The sequence below is a fragment of the Hyla sarda genome, chromosome 1 (assembly GCF_029499605.1).
Source record: "Hyla sarda isolate aHylSar1 chromosome 1, aHylSar1.hap1, whole genome shotgun sequence".
Classification (NCBI taxonomy): Eukaryota; Metazoa; Chordata; class Amphibia; order Anura; family Hylidae; genus Hyla; species Hyla sarda.
The window spans coordinates 549,552,945-549,569,772 of NC_079189.1; positions in this window are offsets into that span (position 1 = coordinate 549,552,945).

Here is a 16,828-nt window from a genome sequence, read left to right on the forward strand (position 1 = left end):
ACTCCCAATAGGGGACAACCAGGCTTATGTGCCGGCCCTACCTTGTACACAGGGCTATCATCAGGGGGTACAGCCAATGCCAATACAGCCAGTAAAGGGCCCAGGCCCCCACTGCACCCCCCTGCAGAAGCCCCTGCACAGAAGCAGAAGGCCAATTTTCATACAATGGTCTCCTGCTTCCTCCGGTATGTCCGCCGGCCACATCATGTACCCGCCTCCTTCCCTGATTTCCCTGATCCCCTCCGTGACACTTTATTCCCCTGTGCCACATCATTTCCTATTGATCCCCCCTGTGCCATTTTATTCCCCCTTTATCCCTCTGTGCCATTTTATTCCCCCGTTATCCCCTTGTGCCATTTCATAAAGGGGGGGGGGGGGGGGGGGTTGATGAATTTACACAGAGGGTAATGAAGGGGGAAGGAAATGGCACAGGGAGGGGATCAAGGAGAAGTGATGTGGCACGGGGGGTAGATAATTTGGCACAATGCACAGGGGAGATTAAAAGACACTGGGGGATTATACTGTAATATAGCTTTTTGTCATGTTTTATAGGTAACTACAGTGGTCCCTCAACATATGATATTAATTGGTTCCAGGAGAACCATCATATGTTGAAACCATCATATGTCGAGTACATATGTCTATGTAAAAATGGTAATTGGTTCTGGGGCCTCGGAACCATTGTATGTTGAATACATATCTCTATGGGAAACTGCCAATTGGTTCTGGGATGACCATTGTATGTGGAGTGTATGGGGAGTGTTTAACAAACCAGTGTGCCTCCAGCTGTTGCACAACTACAACTCCCAGCATGCATGTACAGCCATTTACTGTCTGGGCATGCTGGGAGTTGCAGGCTATTGGCTATGGCTGCACTGGGGGGGGGGGGGGGGCTTACACGGAGCTCACAGTGGAAGCCTGCGTGAGTTAGCAGAACAGCATGTGAGTAACAGGAGGCAGAACGGGGCACACGGGGCACATTAAACAACTATCTGTCAGTTGCTGAAGTTGTCAGCGCTGTCGGATAGCTGTTTGTATGATGGCCCCGACACACAGCAGCATCATATGTCGATGCTGCCTTCAACATACGATGGGCTCTGAGAGGCCATCATATGTTGAAATGATCATATGTTGGGGCCATCATAAGTCGGGGGGTCACTGTACACTCTGCAGTGAGTACAGTACGGTATTCAGTCATTTAGGAAGAATTTTGAGCCTTTTTCCCAACAGGGGACATCTCTCAATAGCAGACAGCTTTTTTATTCCCCTTGAATGTCCGCTATTCGGAGATTCTACTGTATCTCCTATCAAGCATATGGACAGCACAGTTGTATTCTGGAGACCCTTCTATTAATCAGAGTGGATAATCTGTCCTTTATATAGCTGGCCACAGGGCTCACAAGAGGTTGTCTCACGGTGGGTTCACACTACGTTTGTAGTGTACGGGTGCCGCATCCGGTTGGGAGGAGCAAAAACCGTCCGCTTCTGTATCCCAGCCAGATCCGGCCCGAATCCCATTCATTTCAATGAGCTGACTGGAGTCAAACGCTGACTCCAGTCAGATCATTTTTGCCCTTGTATACGGTTTTCTGACCAGACCTAAAACCGTGGTATACCCCGATTTTAGGTCCAGTTAGAGAACCGTATACGGGGCAAAAATGAGCCAACCGAAGTCAGTGTTTGACTCTGGTCGGCTCATTGAAATGAATGGTGTTTGGGACGGATCTGGCTGGGATACGGGAGCGGACGGTTTCGTTTTTCACTCCTCCCAACCGGATCCGGCATTTGTACACTACAAACATAGTGTGAACCCACCCTTACAGAGGTAACCCCTTCACTTTCTTCATATATTAGGATCATTTTTGCACCTGTATACCAGCCACAAATACTGAGTAAACCATTGATCCTTAAAGGGATCTAAGTTGCCCTTTGTTGGAGTTGATAGTCTCACTGTTGTCGGCCATCATATGGGTGCAATAACGCATCTGTATAACTCCTCCATAATTATTGGATCACTGGAGTTTTCTTTTCTTATTTTTTTTCACATTTGTGCACATTTTCCAGTCCAGTTTTTCACGCTTATTCTGCTTTTTTTTTTTTTTTTAGCTAGCTACCTGATGACTTGAAACAATGTGGAATCAAACAAAACATGTCTCACTATTCTTCAAAGCAAGAAAATAGTTGCTTCTAATTTACAAAACAAAATGAGAGAGTACACGAAGGAGACATGCCTGTATTTTTGAAGTCGTCTTGGCAGAGAAACAGAAAGCTCATTAACGTGGTGGCATTGTATACTTTATTTCATAATGCCCTGGGGAGCTATTGTTTTAATGGTATTTTAACACATGGCACACAGACTCATCTATCATGCAAACATAAAGAAGCGGCCTACTTTTGTGCTAGGAGTAAGCGTTTCTGCACAGTTCTCATTGTAGTGTCCGTAGTGTACATAGTAGTACACACTGAACATCCAGGTCAAATCACCACACTTCTTGGAGGTTCACTGATTTCGAAGGCAGCTAAAATCAACTTTAACGTTTTTCCATCCATTCAGCACACAAAATGTCTTTTGGGTTTACCCCAATATTGTCTTTATATATTAACACCATCTTGGTATGGTCACTAAAAGGGATATGTGACTTTTGCTGGGCTGTAACCTATGGCTTCATGGGAAATTACAGAGGTTGCATTCTTGAGCTGTAAGTCAAAATGCTACACTAGCAATGCATTCAGTGACATCTCAGAGGCAGTTCCCAGGTCATTTCTAAGTTTCTGAACTTTGTACAATAACGGACCCCACAGAGCAGGAATAAATTCTTGTTTTCTATCCTTAACCTGTTAAGGACCCAGGGCGTACGGAACGTACCTCTACGTCCGTGGGAATTTCGGTCCCCGCCACGTGCCAGGCTGGGACTGGACCAGGGTGACTGCTGATTTTGATCAGCAGGCACCCCGCGCAAATGCCCAGGGGGGTCATCAACCCCCATGTCGGCGATCGCTGCAAATCGCCGGTGAATTCACACCGGCCATTTGGGGCAATTCCGGGTCATACGGGTCTCCGGTGACCCGGAAAATAAGGGGGATCAGGGTTGTCCAAGACACCCACGATCCCCCGGAAGGGATAGGAGTGAAGTGGCAGAGGTGCCACACCTCCTATCCCTGCTATTGGTCGTCTAGAAGTGACGTCCAATAGCAGATCGGGGGCGGGGGGGGTTAACTTTCGGTTTCCCCATTCTGCCCACCCACAATAGGCCGGGCAGAATGGGGAAACCGAGGAGGACTGGCGCCGAAGGTCCACTTACCCATCGGCAGCGGGCGACGATTGGCGGCAGTGATCGGCGGCAGAACAGGAAGGCGATGCGGCTCCCTGGATCCTACGGAAGCCATTGAGTTGTCTAGCAACATCTGGAGGGCTACAGTTTGAGACCACTATACAGTGGTCTCTAAACTGTAGCCCTCCATATGTTGCAAAACTACAACTCCCAGCATGCCCAGACAGCTGTTTGGGCATGCTGGGATTTGCAGTTTTGCAACAGCTGGAGGGCTACAGTTTGGAGATCACCGTGCAGTGGTCTCTAAACTGTGGCCCTCTAGATCTTGCAAAACTACAACTCCTAGCATGCCCACACAGCAGTTTGTTGTCTGGGCATGCTGGGATTTGCAGTTTTAAACATCTGGAGGGCCACAGTTTGGAGATCACTGTGCAGTGGTCTCTAAACTGTAGCCCTCCAGATGTTGCAAAACTGCAAATCCCAGCATGCCCAAACAGCTGTCTCGGCATGCTGGGAGTTGTAGTTGCGTACCTTCAGCTGTTGCATAACTACATCTCCCAGCATGCCCTTCGGTGATCAGTACATGCTGGGAGTTGTAGTTTTGCAACAGCTGAAGGCACACTGGTTGGAAAATACTGAGTTAGGTAACAGAACCTAACTGAAGGTTTTCCATCCAGTGTGCCTCCAGCTTTTGCAAAACTACAACTCCCAGCATGCACGGTCTGTCAGTACATGCTGGGAGTTGTAGTTTTGAAACAGCTGGAGGTTTGCCAATGTGAATGTATCGGGGGGGGGGGGGGGGGGAAACCTCCAGCTGTTTCAAATGTATGAGTGTGAACATTCACACGAGCGGGTTTACAGTGAGATTTCTGCTTCAAGTTTGAGCTGCGGCAAATTTTTTGCCGCAGCACAAACTCCTAGAGGGAAACTCATCGTAAACCCGCCAGTGCGAATGTACCCTAAAAACACTACACTACACTAACACATAATAAAGGCTAAAACACTACATATACACCCCCTTACACTGTCCCCCCCAATAAAAATGAAAAAGTATTGTACGGCAGTGTTTCCAAAACAGAGCCTCCAGCTGTTGCAAAACAACAAGTCCCAGCATTTCCAAACAGCCTCTGACTGTCCAGGCATGCTAAGAGTTTAGCAAAAGCTGGAGGTACCCTGTTTGGGAATCATTGGCGTAGAGTACCCTATGTCCACCCCTATGCAATCCCCAATTTAGTCCTCAACTGCGCATGGCGCTCTCTCACTTCGGAGCCCTGTCGTATTTCAAGGAAATAGTTTAGGGCCACATATGGGGTATTTCCGTACTCGGGAGAAATTGCACTACAAATTTTGGGGGCTTTTTCTCCTTTTACCCCTTATGAAAAGGAAATGTTGGGGGCTACACCAGCCTGTTAGTGTAAAAAACTAAAGATTTTTACACTAACATGCTGGTGTTGCCCCATACTTTTTATTTTCACAAGCTGTAAAAGGAAAAAAAGACCCCCAAAATTTGTAACGCAATTTCTCCTGAGTACGGAAATACCCCATAAGTGGGTGTAAAATGCTCTGCGGGCGCACAACATGGCTCAGATGTGAGAGCGCACTATGTACATTTGAGGCCTAAATTGGTGATTTGCACAGGGGTGACTGATTTTACAGCGGTTCTGACATAAACGCAAAAAAAAAAAAAAAATGCCCACATGTGACCCCATTTTGGAAACTACACCCCTCACGGAATGTAACAAGGGGTATAGTGAGCCTTAACACCCCACAGGTGTTTGACAAATTTTCATAAAAAAATGGATGGGAAAATGAAAAAAAAAAATATTTATTTTTCTCTAAAATGCTGGTGTTACCCTAAAGTTTTCATTTTCACAAGGGAAAATAGGAAAAAAGCCCCCCAAAATTTGTAACCCCATTTCTTCTGAGTAGGAAGATACCCCATATGTGGATATAAAGTGCTCTGCGGGTGCACTACAATGCTCAGAAGAGAAGGAGCGCTATTGGGCTTTTAAAGAGAAAATTTGTCCGGAATTGGAGGCCCCGTGTGTTTACAAAGCCCCCATAGTGCCAGAACAATGGACCCCCCCCCCACATATGACCCCATTTTGGAAACTACACCCCTCACATAATGTAATAAGGGGTACAGTGAGCATTTACACCCCATAGGTGTCTGACAGATTTTTGGAACAGTGGTCCGTGAAAATGAAAAATTTTATTTTTCATTTGCACAGCCCACTGTTCCAAAGATCTGTCAAACGCCAGTGGGGTGTAAATACTCACTGCACCCCTTATTAAATTCTGTGAGGTGTGTAGTTTCCAAAATGGGCAACATGTGGGGGGGTCCACTGCTCTGGCACCACGGGGGGCTTTGTAAACGCACATGGCCCCCATCTTCCATTCCAAACAAATTCTCTATCCAAAAGCTCAATGGCGCTCCTTCTCTCCTGAGCATTGTATTGCGCCAGCAGAGCACTTTACATCCACATATGGGGTATTTCCATACTCAGAAGAGATGGGGTTACAAATATTGGGGGTCATTTTCTCCTATTACCCCTTGTAAAAATGTAAAATTTGGGGAAAAAACAGCATTTTTGTGAAAAAAATTCATTCTCATTCAACTTTAACAACAAGTCGTCAAACACCTGTGAGGTGTTAAAGGGGTATTCCAGGAAAAAACCTTTTTTTATATATCATCTGGCTCCCGAAAGTTAAACAGATTTGTAAATTACTTCTATTAAAAATCTTAATCCTTTCAGTATTTATGAGCTTCTGAAGTTAAGGTTGTTCTTTTCTGTCTAAGTGCTCTCTGATGACACGTGTCTCGGGAAACACCCAGTTTAGAAGAGGTTTGCTATGGGGATTTGCTTCTAAACTGGGTGTTTCCCGAGACACGTGTCATCAGAGAGCACTTAGACAGAAAAGAATAACCTTAACTTCAGAAGCTCATTTTTTCCTGGATAACCCCTTTAAGTACTCGCTGTACTCCTTGTTACATTCCTTGAGGGGTGTAGGTTCCAAAATAGTATGCTATGTTTTTTTTTTTTTTTGCTGTTCTGGCACCATAGGGGCTTCCTAAATGCGACATGCCCTCCAAAAACCATTTCAGCAAAATTTGCTTCCCAAAAGCCAAATGTGACTCCTCCTCTAATGAGCATTGTAGTGCACCAGCAGAGCACTTGATGTCCACACATGGGGTATTTTCATACTCAGAAGAGATGGGGTTACACATTTTGGGGGGCATTTTCTCCAATTATCCCATGTAAAAAAAAATACAATTGGGGGGAAAACATTTTATTGAAAAAAATTTAATAATTTACACATCCAACTTTAACGAAAAGTCGTCAAACACCTGTGAGGTTTTAAGGCTCACTGTACCCCTTGTTACATTCCTTGAGGGGTGTAGTTTCCAAAACAGTATGCCATGTGTTTTTTTTTCTGCTGTTCTGGCACCATAGGGGCTTCCTAAATGTGACATGCCCCTCAAAAACCATTTCAGAAAAACGTACTCTCCAAAATCCCATTGTCGCTCCTTCCCTTCTGAGCCCTCTAGTGCACCCGCCGAACACTTGACATATACATATGAGGTATTTTCTTACTTGAGAGAAATTGGGTTATACATTTTAGGAAGATTTCTCTCCTTTTACCCCTTGTAAAAATTCAATAACTGGGTCTACAAGAACATGCCAAAATGTAAAAAATGAAGATTTTGAATTTTCTCCTTCAATTTGCTGCTATTCCTGTGAAACACCTAAAGGGTTAACAAACCTTTTGAATGTCATTTTGAATACTTTGAGGGGTGCAGTTTTTATAATGAGGTCATTTATGGGGTATTTCTAATATGCAGGCCCTTAAAATCCACTTTAAAACTGAACTGGTCCCTGAAAAATTTAGATTTTGAAAATGTTGTGAAAAATTGGAAAATTGCTGCTGAACTTTGAAGCCCTCTGATGTCTTCCAAAAGTAAAAACATGTCAAGTTTATGATGGAAACATAAAGTAGACATATTGTATATGTGAATAAATATATAATTTATTTGGAATATTCATTTCCTTATAAGCAGAGAGCTTCAAAGTAAAAAAAAATGCAAAATTTTTATTTTTTTTATAAAATTTTGGAATTTTTCACCAAGAAATTATGCAAGTATCGACAAAATTTTACCACTAACATAAAGTAAAATATGTCACAAAAAAACAATCTTGGAATCAGAATGAAAGGTAAAAGCATCCCAGAGTTATTAATGTTTAAAGTGACAGTGGTCGGATGTGCAAAAAATGGCCGCGGTCCTACACTGAAAATTGGCTGGGTCCTTAAGGGGTTAAAGTGGCAGCTCAAGTTTTATTCCTATTGTGGGCATTTGCAGTGGCCTTGTAATAACAGGTTTGCTGGACAGTAAAGTGTGTTTTTTTTAGGTGGTGAAGACCTAAGTAACTGTGTTTCCTATATTGTATATGTGTCTTTCTAGATCAGTGGTTCTTAACCTGGGTTCGAACCCCAGGGGTTTGGGGAGTCAGTCCCGGGAGTTCGGCGGGGGAGGTCGCAACAGGACAGGCAAACTAAGCAATTGCTTGGGGCCCCGAGCTGGCGTGGGGCCCCGAGCAGAGTTGGTGTTTGCCAATCCTGTAGCGACGGGGCAATTCCCCCCATCACTATCAACTCCCTGCGGCCCCGCGTTAAGTTTAAAAATGCAGGGCCGCCGGGACATAGCGTACGCCGGGACGTCACTGACATCCCGTGCGCCCATGGAAATGAAGGCGCCGAGGACCGGAGGATAGAGAAGGAGGAAGACGCGCGCTGGCCACCTTTGTAAGTAACCAGCGGCACATCATCTTCGGTGCTCCGACCACCGGTCGCGAGACCTACTGCTATAGCCGGAGCGGTGGTAAGAGCACTGAAGTGGGCATTACACAGGCATACAGCCTCCAGCCATACACTGTATATGGCTGGAGGCTGTATGTCTGTGGGGGAACACTGCCTACATCAGTGGTCTTCAACCTGTGGACCTCCAGATGTTGCAAAACTACAACTCCCAGCATGCCCGGACAACCGTTGGCTGTCCGGGCATGCTGGGAGTTGTAGTTTTGCAACATCTGGAGGTCCGCAGGTTGAAGACCACTGGCCTACATAATGTGGGGGAACACTGCCTGCCTAATGTGGGGGAACACTGCCATTGTTGCGAAAATGACTTGAGAGTGGCACTTGCCAAGGTAAAGCCGCTCATTTCTGAACTGGTCTCTGAAAGACAACAGCAGAAGTCACACTGATTTGCAGTAAATATTCATTATGGTTTTGTGTGAAAATTATGTTTTCATGGTTTTGTTCTTTGTTCTTTATGGTTTTGTTCATTTTGTGCACCTATGTATGAATATATACTTAAATATATACCTCCTATGTTTTGAATTTGAAAAATCATATTTTATTTTTCCAATTAAGAGGGGTTCGGTGAATGCGCATATGAAACTGGTGGGGTTCAGTACCTCCAACAAGGTTAAGAACCACTGGTATTTCACAAAATGCCTGCTGAGTGGGGGTCCAACAACAAAACCTCTCACTTATGAGGAGAGAAGGGATCTTGCGACCCCAGTTTGCTGATTCAAAGTAGCCCATCACTGGGGTCTCCAGCTATATCAGGTATGTACCATATCATATCCTGCAAATATGCAATAAATGCTTATAATGGAAATACCCCTTTAGAGTGCACGATTGAATGATGCGAGACCAGTGCTCTGCCGAATATTGCTGAGATCAGTGCCTGGCAATGTACGATGGCCTCTTAGAGAAGCCATAGAGTGCTGGCTGTGCATACGTAGTGTTCATCCCTGTTCTTCAGATTGGTGGTGGTCACAGTGGTTGGAACTTCACTGATCAGCTTGTTCTATCCTGTGGATAGGGGATAACTTCTTAATGCAGACGACAGACCAATGTGCGGATGGCTGTCCAGAGTGTCTGTGGCTCTGTACTTGGGAGCCATACACATGCTGTGTGCCCCTTCTTCTGTGCAGAACTAACTGGTAATTCTGCAATAGAAGCGTTGTCATAATATAGCATTCAACAAAGACTACCTACCATAATGTGTTTCTGTTAGATACATCCAGAAATAAACTCCCCATGCCTAAAATCAACCAGCATAACAGCCATAATACAGCCATGTGCTTGAGGCCTTCCGGTCCAGTTATGCTTTTGGTTGCAAAATCCTCTTCCTATCTCTAAAACAAGTGGACAGAGAATATTAAGAAACTCCTCGCCCCAGCTCTTCTCTGCATGATACATGTGGGTGTTTTTCTATGATATCACCTTGTAGACATCTGAAACAGGACAAATGAGGGGGCTAGCACTGCTCCCATCACTTTCCTGTTTTCCTTTCTACATCCTCACAGTACTCTAGGGATTCCCCCATCCAGTTAGTAGCAGCTTAGCGATAAATGTGACCTATAAACACACATGTGAAAACTAGAACAAGCAATAACATCAAGAGAAATATGTGAGAAAGGAAGCGAAAACAACTATATGGGTATGGTATTGTATACATTAGGTGATCAGGGCTTGGCTCCTCCATGGTGTTACATTGTATTCACACACTAGGATGTACATGTATTATGGCAGAGGAATTTCTATAGATACTGTCACATGTTACAAATTCTACCCAAAACTGGTAACTGACTATAGAGTGAAGACAGATACACATAGGTATAACAGGGGCCACATGTACCAATCAAGCTGAATTATCAATGTTGTAACCCTAGTTGATACACTTCATTTCTGCTATACAGTGACCCCCCCCCCCCCCCGACCTACGATGGCCCCGACATACGATCATTTCAAAATACAATGGCCTCTCAGAGGCCATCGCATGTTGAAGGCAGCATCAATATACAATGCTTTTGTATGTCGGGGCCATCGCATAAACGGCCAGCGGATAGCTGACGATCACTTACCTGTCCTCGGGGCTCCGGCGCGTCCTCTTTGGGATCCCCTGCATCGTCGGCACTCTCCATCTTCGTCATCACGTCGCTGCGCACGCCGTCCCGTCATCCAATAGGAGCGGCATGCGTAACGACGTGATGGCGGCGACAGAAAGCGAGGATGCCGGGGAAGCAGAGGCCGGAGCGTCGGGGACACCCTGGGACGTGGCGACAGCGATGGAAGGCGACATCCAGGGCAGCGGTGACGAGCGGTGACGGTCTGGAGCGGCAGAGACAGGTGAGTACAACTTCCTATACCAGTGGTCTTCAACCTGCGGACCTCGAGATGTTGCAAAACTACAACTCCCAGCATGCCCGGACAGCCGTTGGCTGTCCGGGCATGCTGGGTGTTGTAGTTTTGCAACATCTGGAGGTCCGCAGGTTGTAGACCACTGTCCTATACTTTACATTGCACGGATCCCTCAACATACGATGGTTTCAACAAACGATGGTCCATTTGGAACGGATTACCATCGTATGTTGAGGGAACACTGTATTTGCGAAGTTCTGCTTCCATGGTGGACAAAACATTTACTTGCAGTACATTCTATAATAATAATAATAATAATATTATTATTATTACTACTACAATTAATATTACAATGAAACCTCTTTTAGAAGACAACAAAAATTTGCATAAAAAGTGGTCTTCTATGGGGGTGGTCTTCTTCAAAGAAAATAGCCAATGGGCATTATGTATGGTGGACTAGAAATCCATCACATGAAACCTCATCAGGATATGTGAGTGGTCTTATCAAAGAGGTGGTCTTTTGGATTGGTCTCCCTATATTTATTATTAGGGCGCTCTTAATGACTGAATGCTGAGACTATTTTTTTGGAAAGCCCTGGGTGCATACACCAGATGTATCCATGACCCCATTGACATGACAGATACATTAATCAAGGAGGGGCTAAAAGGTGAGGGTAAGTGAGGAGGAGTGCCAGACCGTGGCACTTGAGCAACTTGGCTCCACCTCTTTGACACTTGGCTGATAATTAAACAGTTGACTTTATAAGTTTGGCAACCAGCATCATCTTTAGGAAAGGTACAGATTGCTTTTATACCCTATCAGCTATCCAATGGTGTCTACAGCTCTTGGCAGCAAATGAGGCTGACAGATTGCCTATAAAAGATTTAACAAATTTCCCATATTCCCTTTTTTTTAAAATATAACTATAAATCATTTAACTGGTATCGCTGCATGCGGAAATGTCTAAACTATAAAAATATGTTAGTTATCCCACACGGTGAATGCTGTAAATGAGATTAGTACCATATGTAAGAGTTACAGATTCTTCTGCCAGAGAGAAAATAAAAATAAATAAACAAAAAACATTTAAAGTGCTCAATTACCAATAAAAACTGTAGCCCTTTAACAAAAAAAAAACAAGCCCCCCCCACGATGAAAAGTTATAGGGGTCAGAATAAGATAAACATTTTTTTTTTATTTAGATTTGCTAACATCACTAAAACAGAAAAATACCTGTAAGACTAGGTTCACACTGTGGAATCTCTGGTGCTAGGACCGTGCGGACACTGCAGTCTCCAATAAACTGCAATGTGTTCCATGAGTATGTCCGCCTGAAGAATGAGCAATGCCATTCTTCAGGCGGAAATTTTCAAACGGATTTTCCGTTCGCAAATTCCGCTTCACTAATTCCACTTCACAAATTCTGAGGTGTGAATTTGTGAACGGAAACCTATTCACTATACAGTACATTTTGGTAAGTGGAATTGCAGCCAGAAATTCCGTAGTGTGAACCTAGCCTAACTGTAATGGTCCTGACCCACAGAACAAAGATTTATAAAAACCTGTGTAGAGGAAAAGTGGTGCAGTTGAAATGAAAGAAGCGATCTGATTGGTTGCTTTGGGCAACTGCACCGCTCTCCTTCTACACAGGTTTTGATGAATCTCTCCCAACATGTCAGTTTTACTACTAAAACCACTTGAAAAGTTGCATGTGTGTGTGTTAGGCTGGGTTCTACGGAATCTCCAGGCAGAAAATTTCCACCCGGAGATTCCGAGTTCCGCCTGCGCCGACTGAATTAGTCGGCGCTAGGACCACGCGGACACTGCAGTCTCCTATAGACTGCTATGTGTTCCGCTAGGATTTCCACCTGAAGAAAGAGCAACCCCTTTCTTCAGGCGAAAATTTTCTAGCGGATTTTTCATCCGGATTTTTCGCTTCACAAATTCCGAAGTGTGAATCTGTGAACGGAAAACCATTCACTATACTATGCATTATAGTAAGCGGAATTTTTGCCGGAAATTTCAAAGCGAAAATTCCGGCAGAAATTCCGTAGTCTGTACCTAGCCTTAGGGGTTAAATTTCACCCCACACACTATTTTTTTTTTCTGTTTGGAGTACATTCTATGGTAAAAACTTTTGATATATTTTAGATTAATGAATGTTGAATAACTTTCCAATAGCATGTTAAAGGGGTACTCCGGTGAAAACCTTTTTTCTTTTAAATCAACTGGTGCCAGAAAGTTAAACAGATTTGTAAATTACGTCTATTAAAAAATCTTAATCCTTCCTGTACTTATTAGCTGCTGAATACTACAGAGGAAATTCTTTTCTTTTTGGAATTCTCTCTGATGGCATCACGAGCACAGTGCTCTTTGCTGACATCATTATAATAATAATAATAACTCTTTATTTATTGTTGTCCTTAGTGGGATTTGAACCTAAGGCCCCAGCACTGCAAGGCAGCAGTGCTAACCACTGAGCCACCATGCTGCCCTTAGCAAACATCTGCTATGCATGGTTGCTAAAATGGACAGAGATGTCAGCAGAGAGCACTGTGCTCGTGATGTCATCAGTGTTCCAAAAAGAAAGGAATTTCCTCTGTAGCATTCAGCAGCTAATAAGTACTGGAAGAATTAAGATTTTTCAATAGAAGTAATTTACAAATATGTTTAACTTTCTGGCACCAGTTGATTTAAAAGAAAAAAGGTTTTCACCGGAGTACCCCTTTAATGAAAAATATGCTTCTTTCTATTGTATTTTTCCCGATCAGTCCTGTCAGCAAGCATTTCTGACTCATGCTGGAGTCCTAAACACTCAGAGCTGCCAGCCTGCTTTGTTCACAGCCAAACAGGCTGTGAACAAAGCAGGCTGGCAGCTCTGAGTGTTCTCCTTTGTGAACAAAGCAGACTGGTAGCTCATAGTGTTTAGGACTCCAGCATGAGTCTGAAATGCTTGCTGCCAGGACTGGTAGGGAGACCCCTAGTGGTCATTTCTTCAAAGTGGAAAATTAAATAGAAAGAAGCATATTTTTTAATAACATGCAATTGTGAAGTTATTCTGCATACATTAATCTATAATATATCTAAAGTTTTTTTGGTGAGAGGTACCCTTTAAGGTTGGCATTGAAAGGGGAAAGGGTGTTTACCCACGGACCTAAAAAGATGGTTTCCCGCACACTTTTGGCATTTTTACAGTGACTGTAGATGGTCAGAAAAAACTGAGTGGTAAGCTCCTTCTCATAATACAACAGGGAGAATGGGCGCTCTGAAAGCTATTTTGGCGCCAAATTCAAAATCAAACTTATTTTGAAAAATGACCATCATGTACAGTGCTGCACTATTGTAATTTTTTATGAAAGCACTGGATGTGCATCATAAGGGCGGGGTCACACATAGCGCATAGTGAGGTTTGGACATGGGCCCAGCGAACAGTTACGTGGGCATGCTAGGCCCGCCTCCAAACCTTATAGGGCTGCGGCAGGGAAACCTTGTGTGTCTGCTCATAGCAAACTGCGTATTTCCCGCAGCCCAGCAGATTTCTTGCAGCTTGAAATACGCTGCATATGCGCTTTGCTTGACCCTAATCTAAAGGTCCAGTATTAAAAAAACACAGCCTCTTTTTTTTTACCTGTCCTCAGGTCATGTGTAATACTTCAGGTAAGTCCAATTCACTTCAGTGGAGGTGAGCTGCAATAATGCACACAACCTGTGGACAGGAGTGGAGCGGTTTCTGAAAAAGAAGCAGCGTTTTTTTTTTTCATACTGGACAACCCCTCAACATGTCTGTCTCGCCCCCTCCCAGAGACTTGCATTGAGGGGGTGGGGCTATGACAGCACGAGCTCCCGTCGCCGGCTCCAGCATTCGGAACAGTTTGTTCCAAACGCTGAGCAGCGGAGTACCCCTTTAAGGCATTACTATCATTTGAAAACTTTTGAAATGTTGCCTAAAGTTTTGCTCGCACCGGGTTTCACTCCTGTGACCTGCTGCGATTGCTAGCTAGTGCAAGGCTTCCTCCTTGGCTGTCAATCAAATCGGACCCTTTTACTATAGAAGGCCCCTTTCACACTACATAATTACTCCGTTTTCGAAGTTCCCTCCGAAAATCGGCAGTAAAACGGCAGTTACAAAATCCAATACGGCCGTTAGAAAATCCCATTATAGTCTATGAGATTTTTCTAATAGCCGTTTTAACCCGTTATAGCCCATTATTAATAACGGCCGTTCTTTTGTGACGGAAGATAGTAACGGGAGAAATAGTTCATGCACTATTTCTCCCATTACTATCTTCCGTCACAAAATAACGTCTGTTATTAATAATGGGCTATAACGGGTTAAAACGGCTATTAGAAAAATCCCATAGACTATAATGGGATTTTCTAACGGCCGTATAGGATTTTGTAACTGCAGTTCCTAGCTGATTTTCTGATGGAACTTTGAAAACGGAGTAATTATGTAGTGTGAAAGGGGCCTAAGTTGATGTAGGGAAAAAGGTGAGATCTGGCAGCCGGCCGCAGAGTGGAGCGCGCTACTGTGCACTTCCCCGGCTTATAACTCATGATCACAGAGGATCTCAGGAGTGAGACCCGGTCTGATTAAAACTTTTTGACAACATTTCAAAAGTTTGAAGAAAACGATAGAGAAAAACGATAGAGTTACGCACACTATTGGAGTTAGGCAATTTTCCCAAACATCTACAGTTGCCGCAAACATTACAGATTTGTCCAGGAAGCCATCTTTTATCTTTTCATGGTTCATGGACTTGGTTTTCATGGTTTATATGGTTAAAGGGCTTTAAAAAGTAAAACTGGTTTTGTGAAAAAAAAAAAAAAAAAGAAAAAGCCTTGGTAAAACCATAGGCCAAGTTTCAGGCCTGCACGATCTTTAGCTCCAACGGGAGCGGATGCAGGCCATGCCGGGCAAAATTCCGCGCACGATTTCCATTCATTAGAAAGGGGCTTCGCACTTAACCCCTTAAGGACACATGACGTTCTCATACGTCTCCATTTCCGAGTCCTTAAGGACACATGACGTATGAGAACGTCATGTGTTTTACCGGCCCCCCGCAACCATCTGGAGCGGAGCCGGTCCCCGATGCCTGCTGAAATCGTTCAGCAGGCATCGGGGCATATCGCCCAGGGGGGTCATTATGACCCCCCATGTCGGCGATGGCCGCAGATCGCTGGACAATTCAGTCCAGCGATCTGCGGCGGATTCCGGGTCAATCGGGTCTCCAGTGACCCGGAATTATTGGCTGATCGGGGCCGTCAGAGACGGCCCCGATAAGCCAGAGCCAGCAGGGGTGAGGTGGCACTGGTGCCACCTCACGATCGCCCTGATTCGTCGGCCGGATTACCGGCCGACCAATCAGAGCGCCTGCTGCGGGTGTCACTCCCGCAACCCGCTCCGCCCCTCTTCCGGAGGACGTGAGCGGGTGCGGGACGTGCACCCCGGGTGCTGGGGACCCCGATCCCCGGCGCCCCTGTTGGGATCGGGGCCCCAGGAGCAGCGGCGGCGGCGGAGACGACGAGGGACTGACCTGTGCGGCGAGGATCGTTGGAGGTGAGTGACAGCCTCCTGCTGTTGCTTAGCAACAGCTCCCAGCATGCAAAAAGGGCATGCTGGGAGCTGTAGTTATGCAACAGCAGGAGGCAGACCACCACAACTCCCAGCATGCCCTTATGGGCATGCTGGGACTTGTAGTTTTGCAACAGCTGGAGGCACATTCTTTCTATGGAAAAGTGTACCTTCAGCTGTTGTGTAACTACAACTCCCAGCTTGCACAATCAGCTAAAGTGCATGCTGGGAGTTGTAGTGGTGCATCTGGTGGTTGCATAACTACAACTCCCAGCATGCCCGTTGGCTGTCGGTGACTGCTGAGAGTTGTAGTTTTGCAACAGCTGAAGGCACACTGAGTTAAGTAGTAAACCAGTGTGTCTCCAGCTGTTGCATAACTACAATCCCCAGCATCCCCAGCCAAAGTAGTAAGCCTCCAGCTGTTGCATAACTACAACACCCAGCATGCCCTTCCGCTGTCCGTACATGCTGGGGGTTGTAGCTTTTGCAACAGCTGAAGGCACACTGGTTGCAAAACACTGAGTTTGTTACCAAACTCGGTGTTTCACAACCTGTGTGCCTCCAGCTGTTGCAAAACTACAACTCCCAGCATGCACTGATAGACCGTACATGCTGGGAGTTGTAGTTTTGCAACAGCTGGATGTTCCGCCCCCAATGTGAACGTACAGGGTACACTCACATGGGCGGAGGATTACAGTTAGTATCCGGCTGCAAGTTTGAGGTGCGGCAAAATTTCTGCCGCAGCTCAAACTGCCAGCGAGAAACTACTGT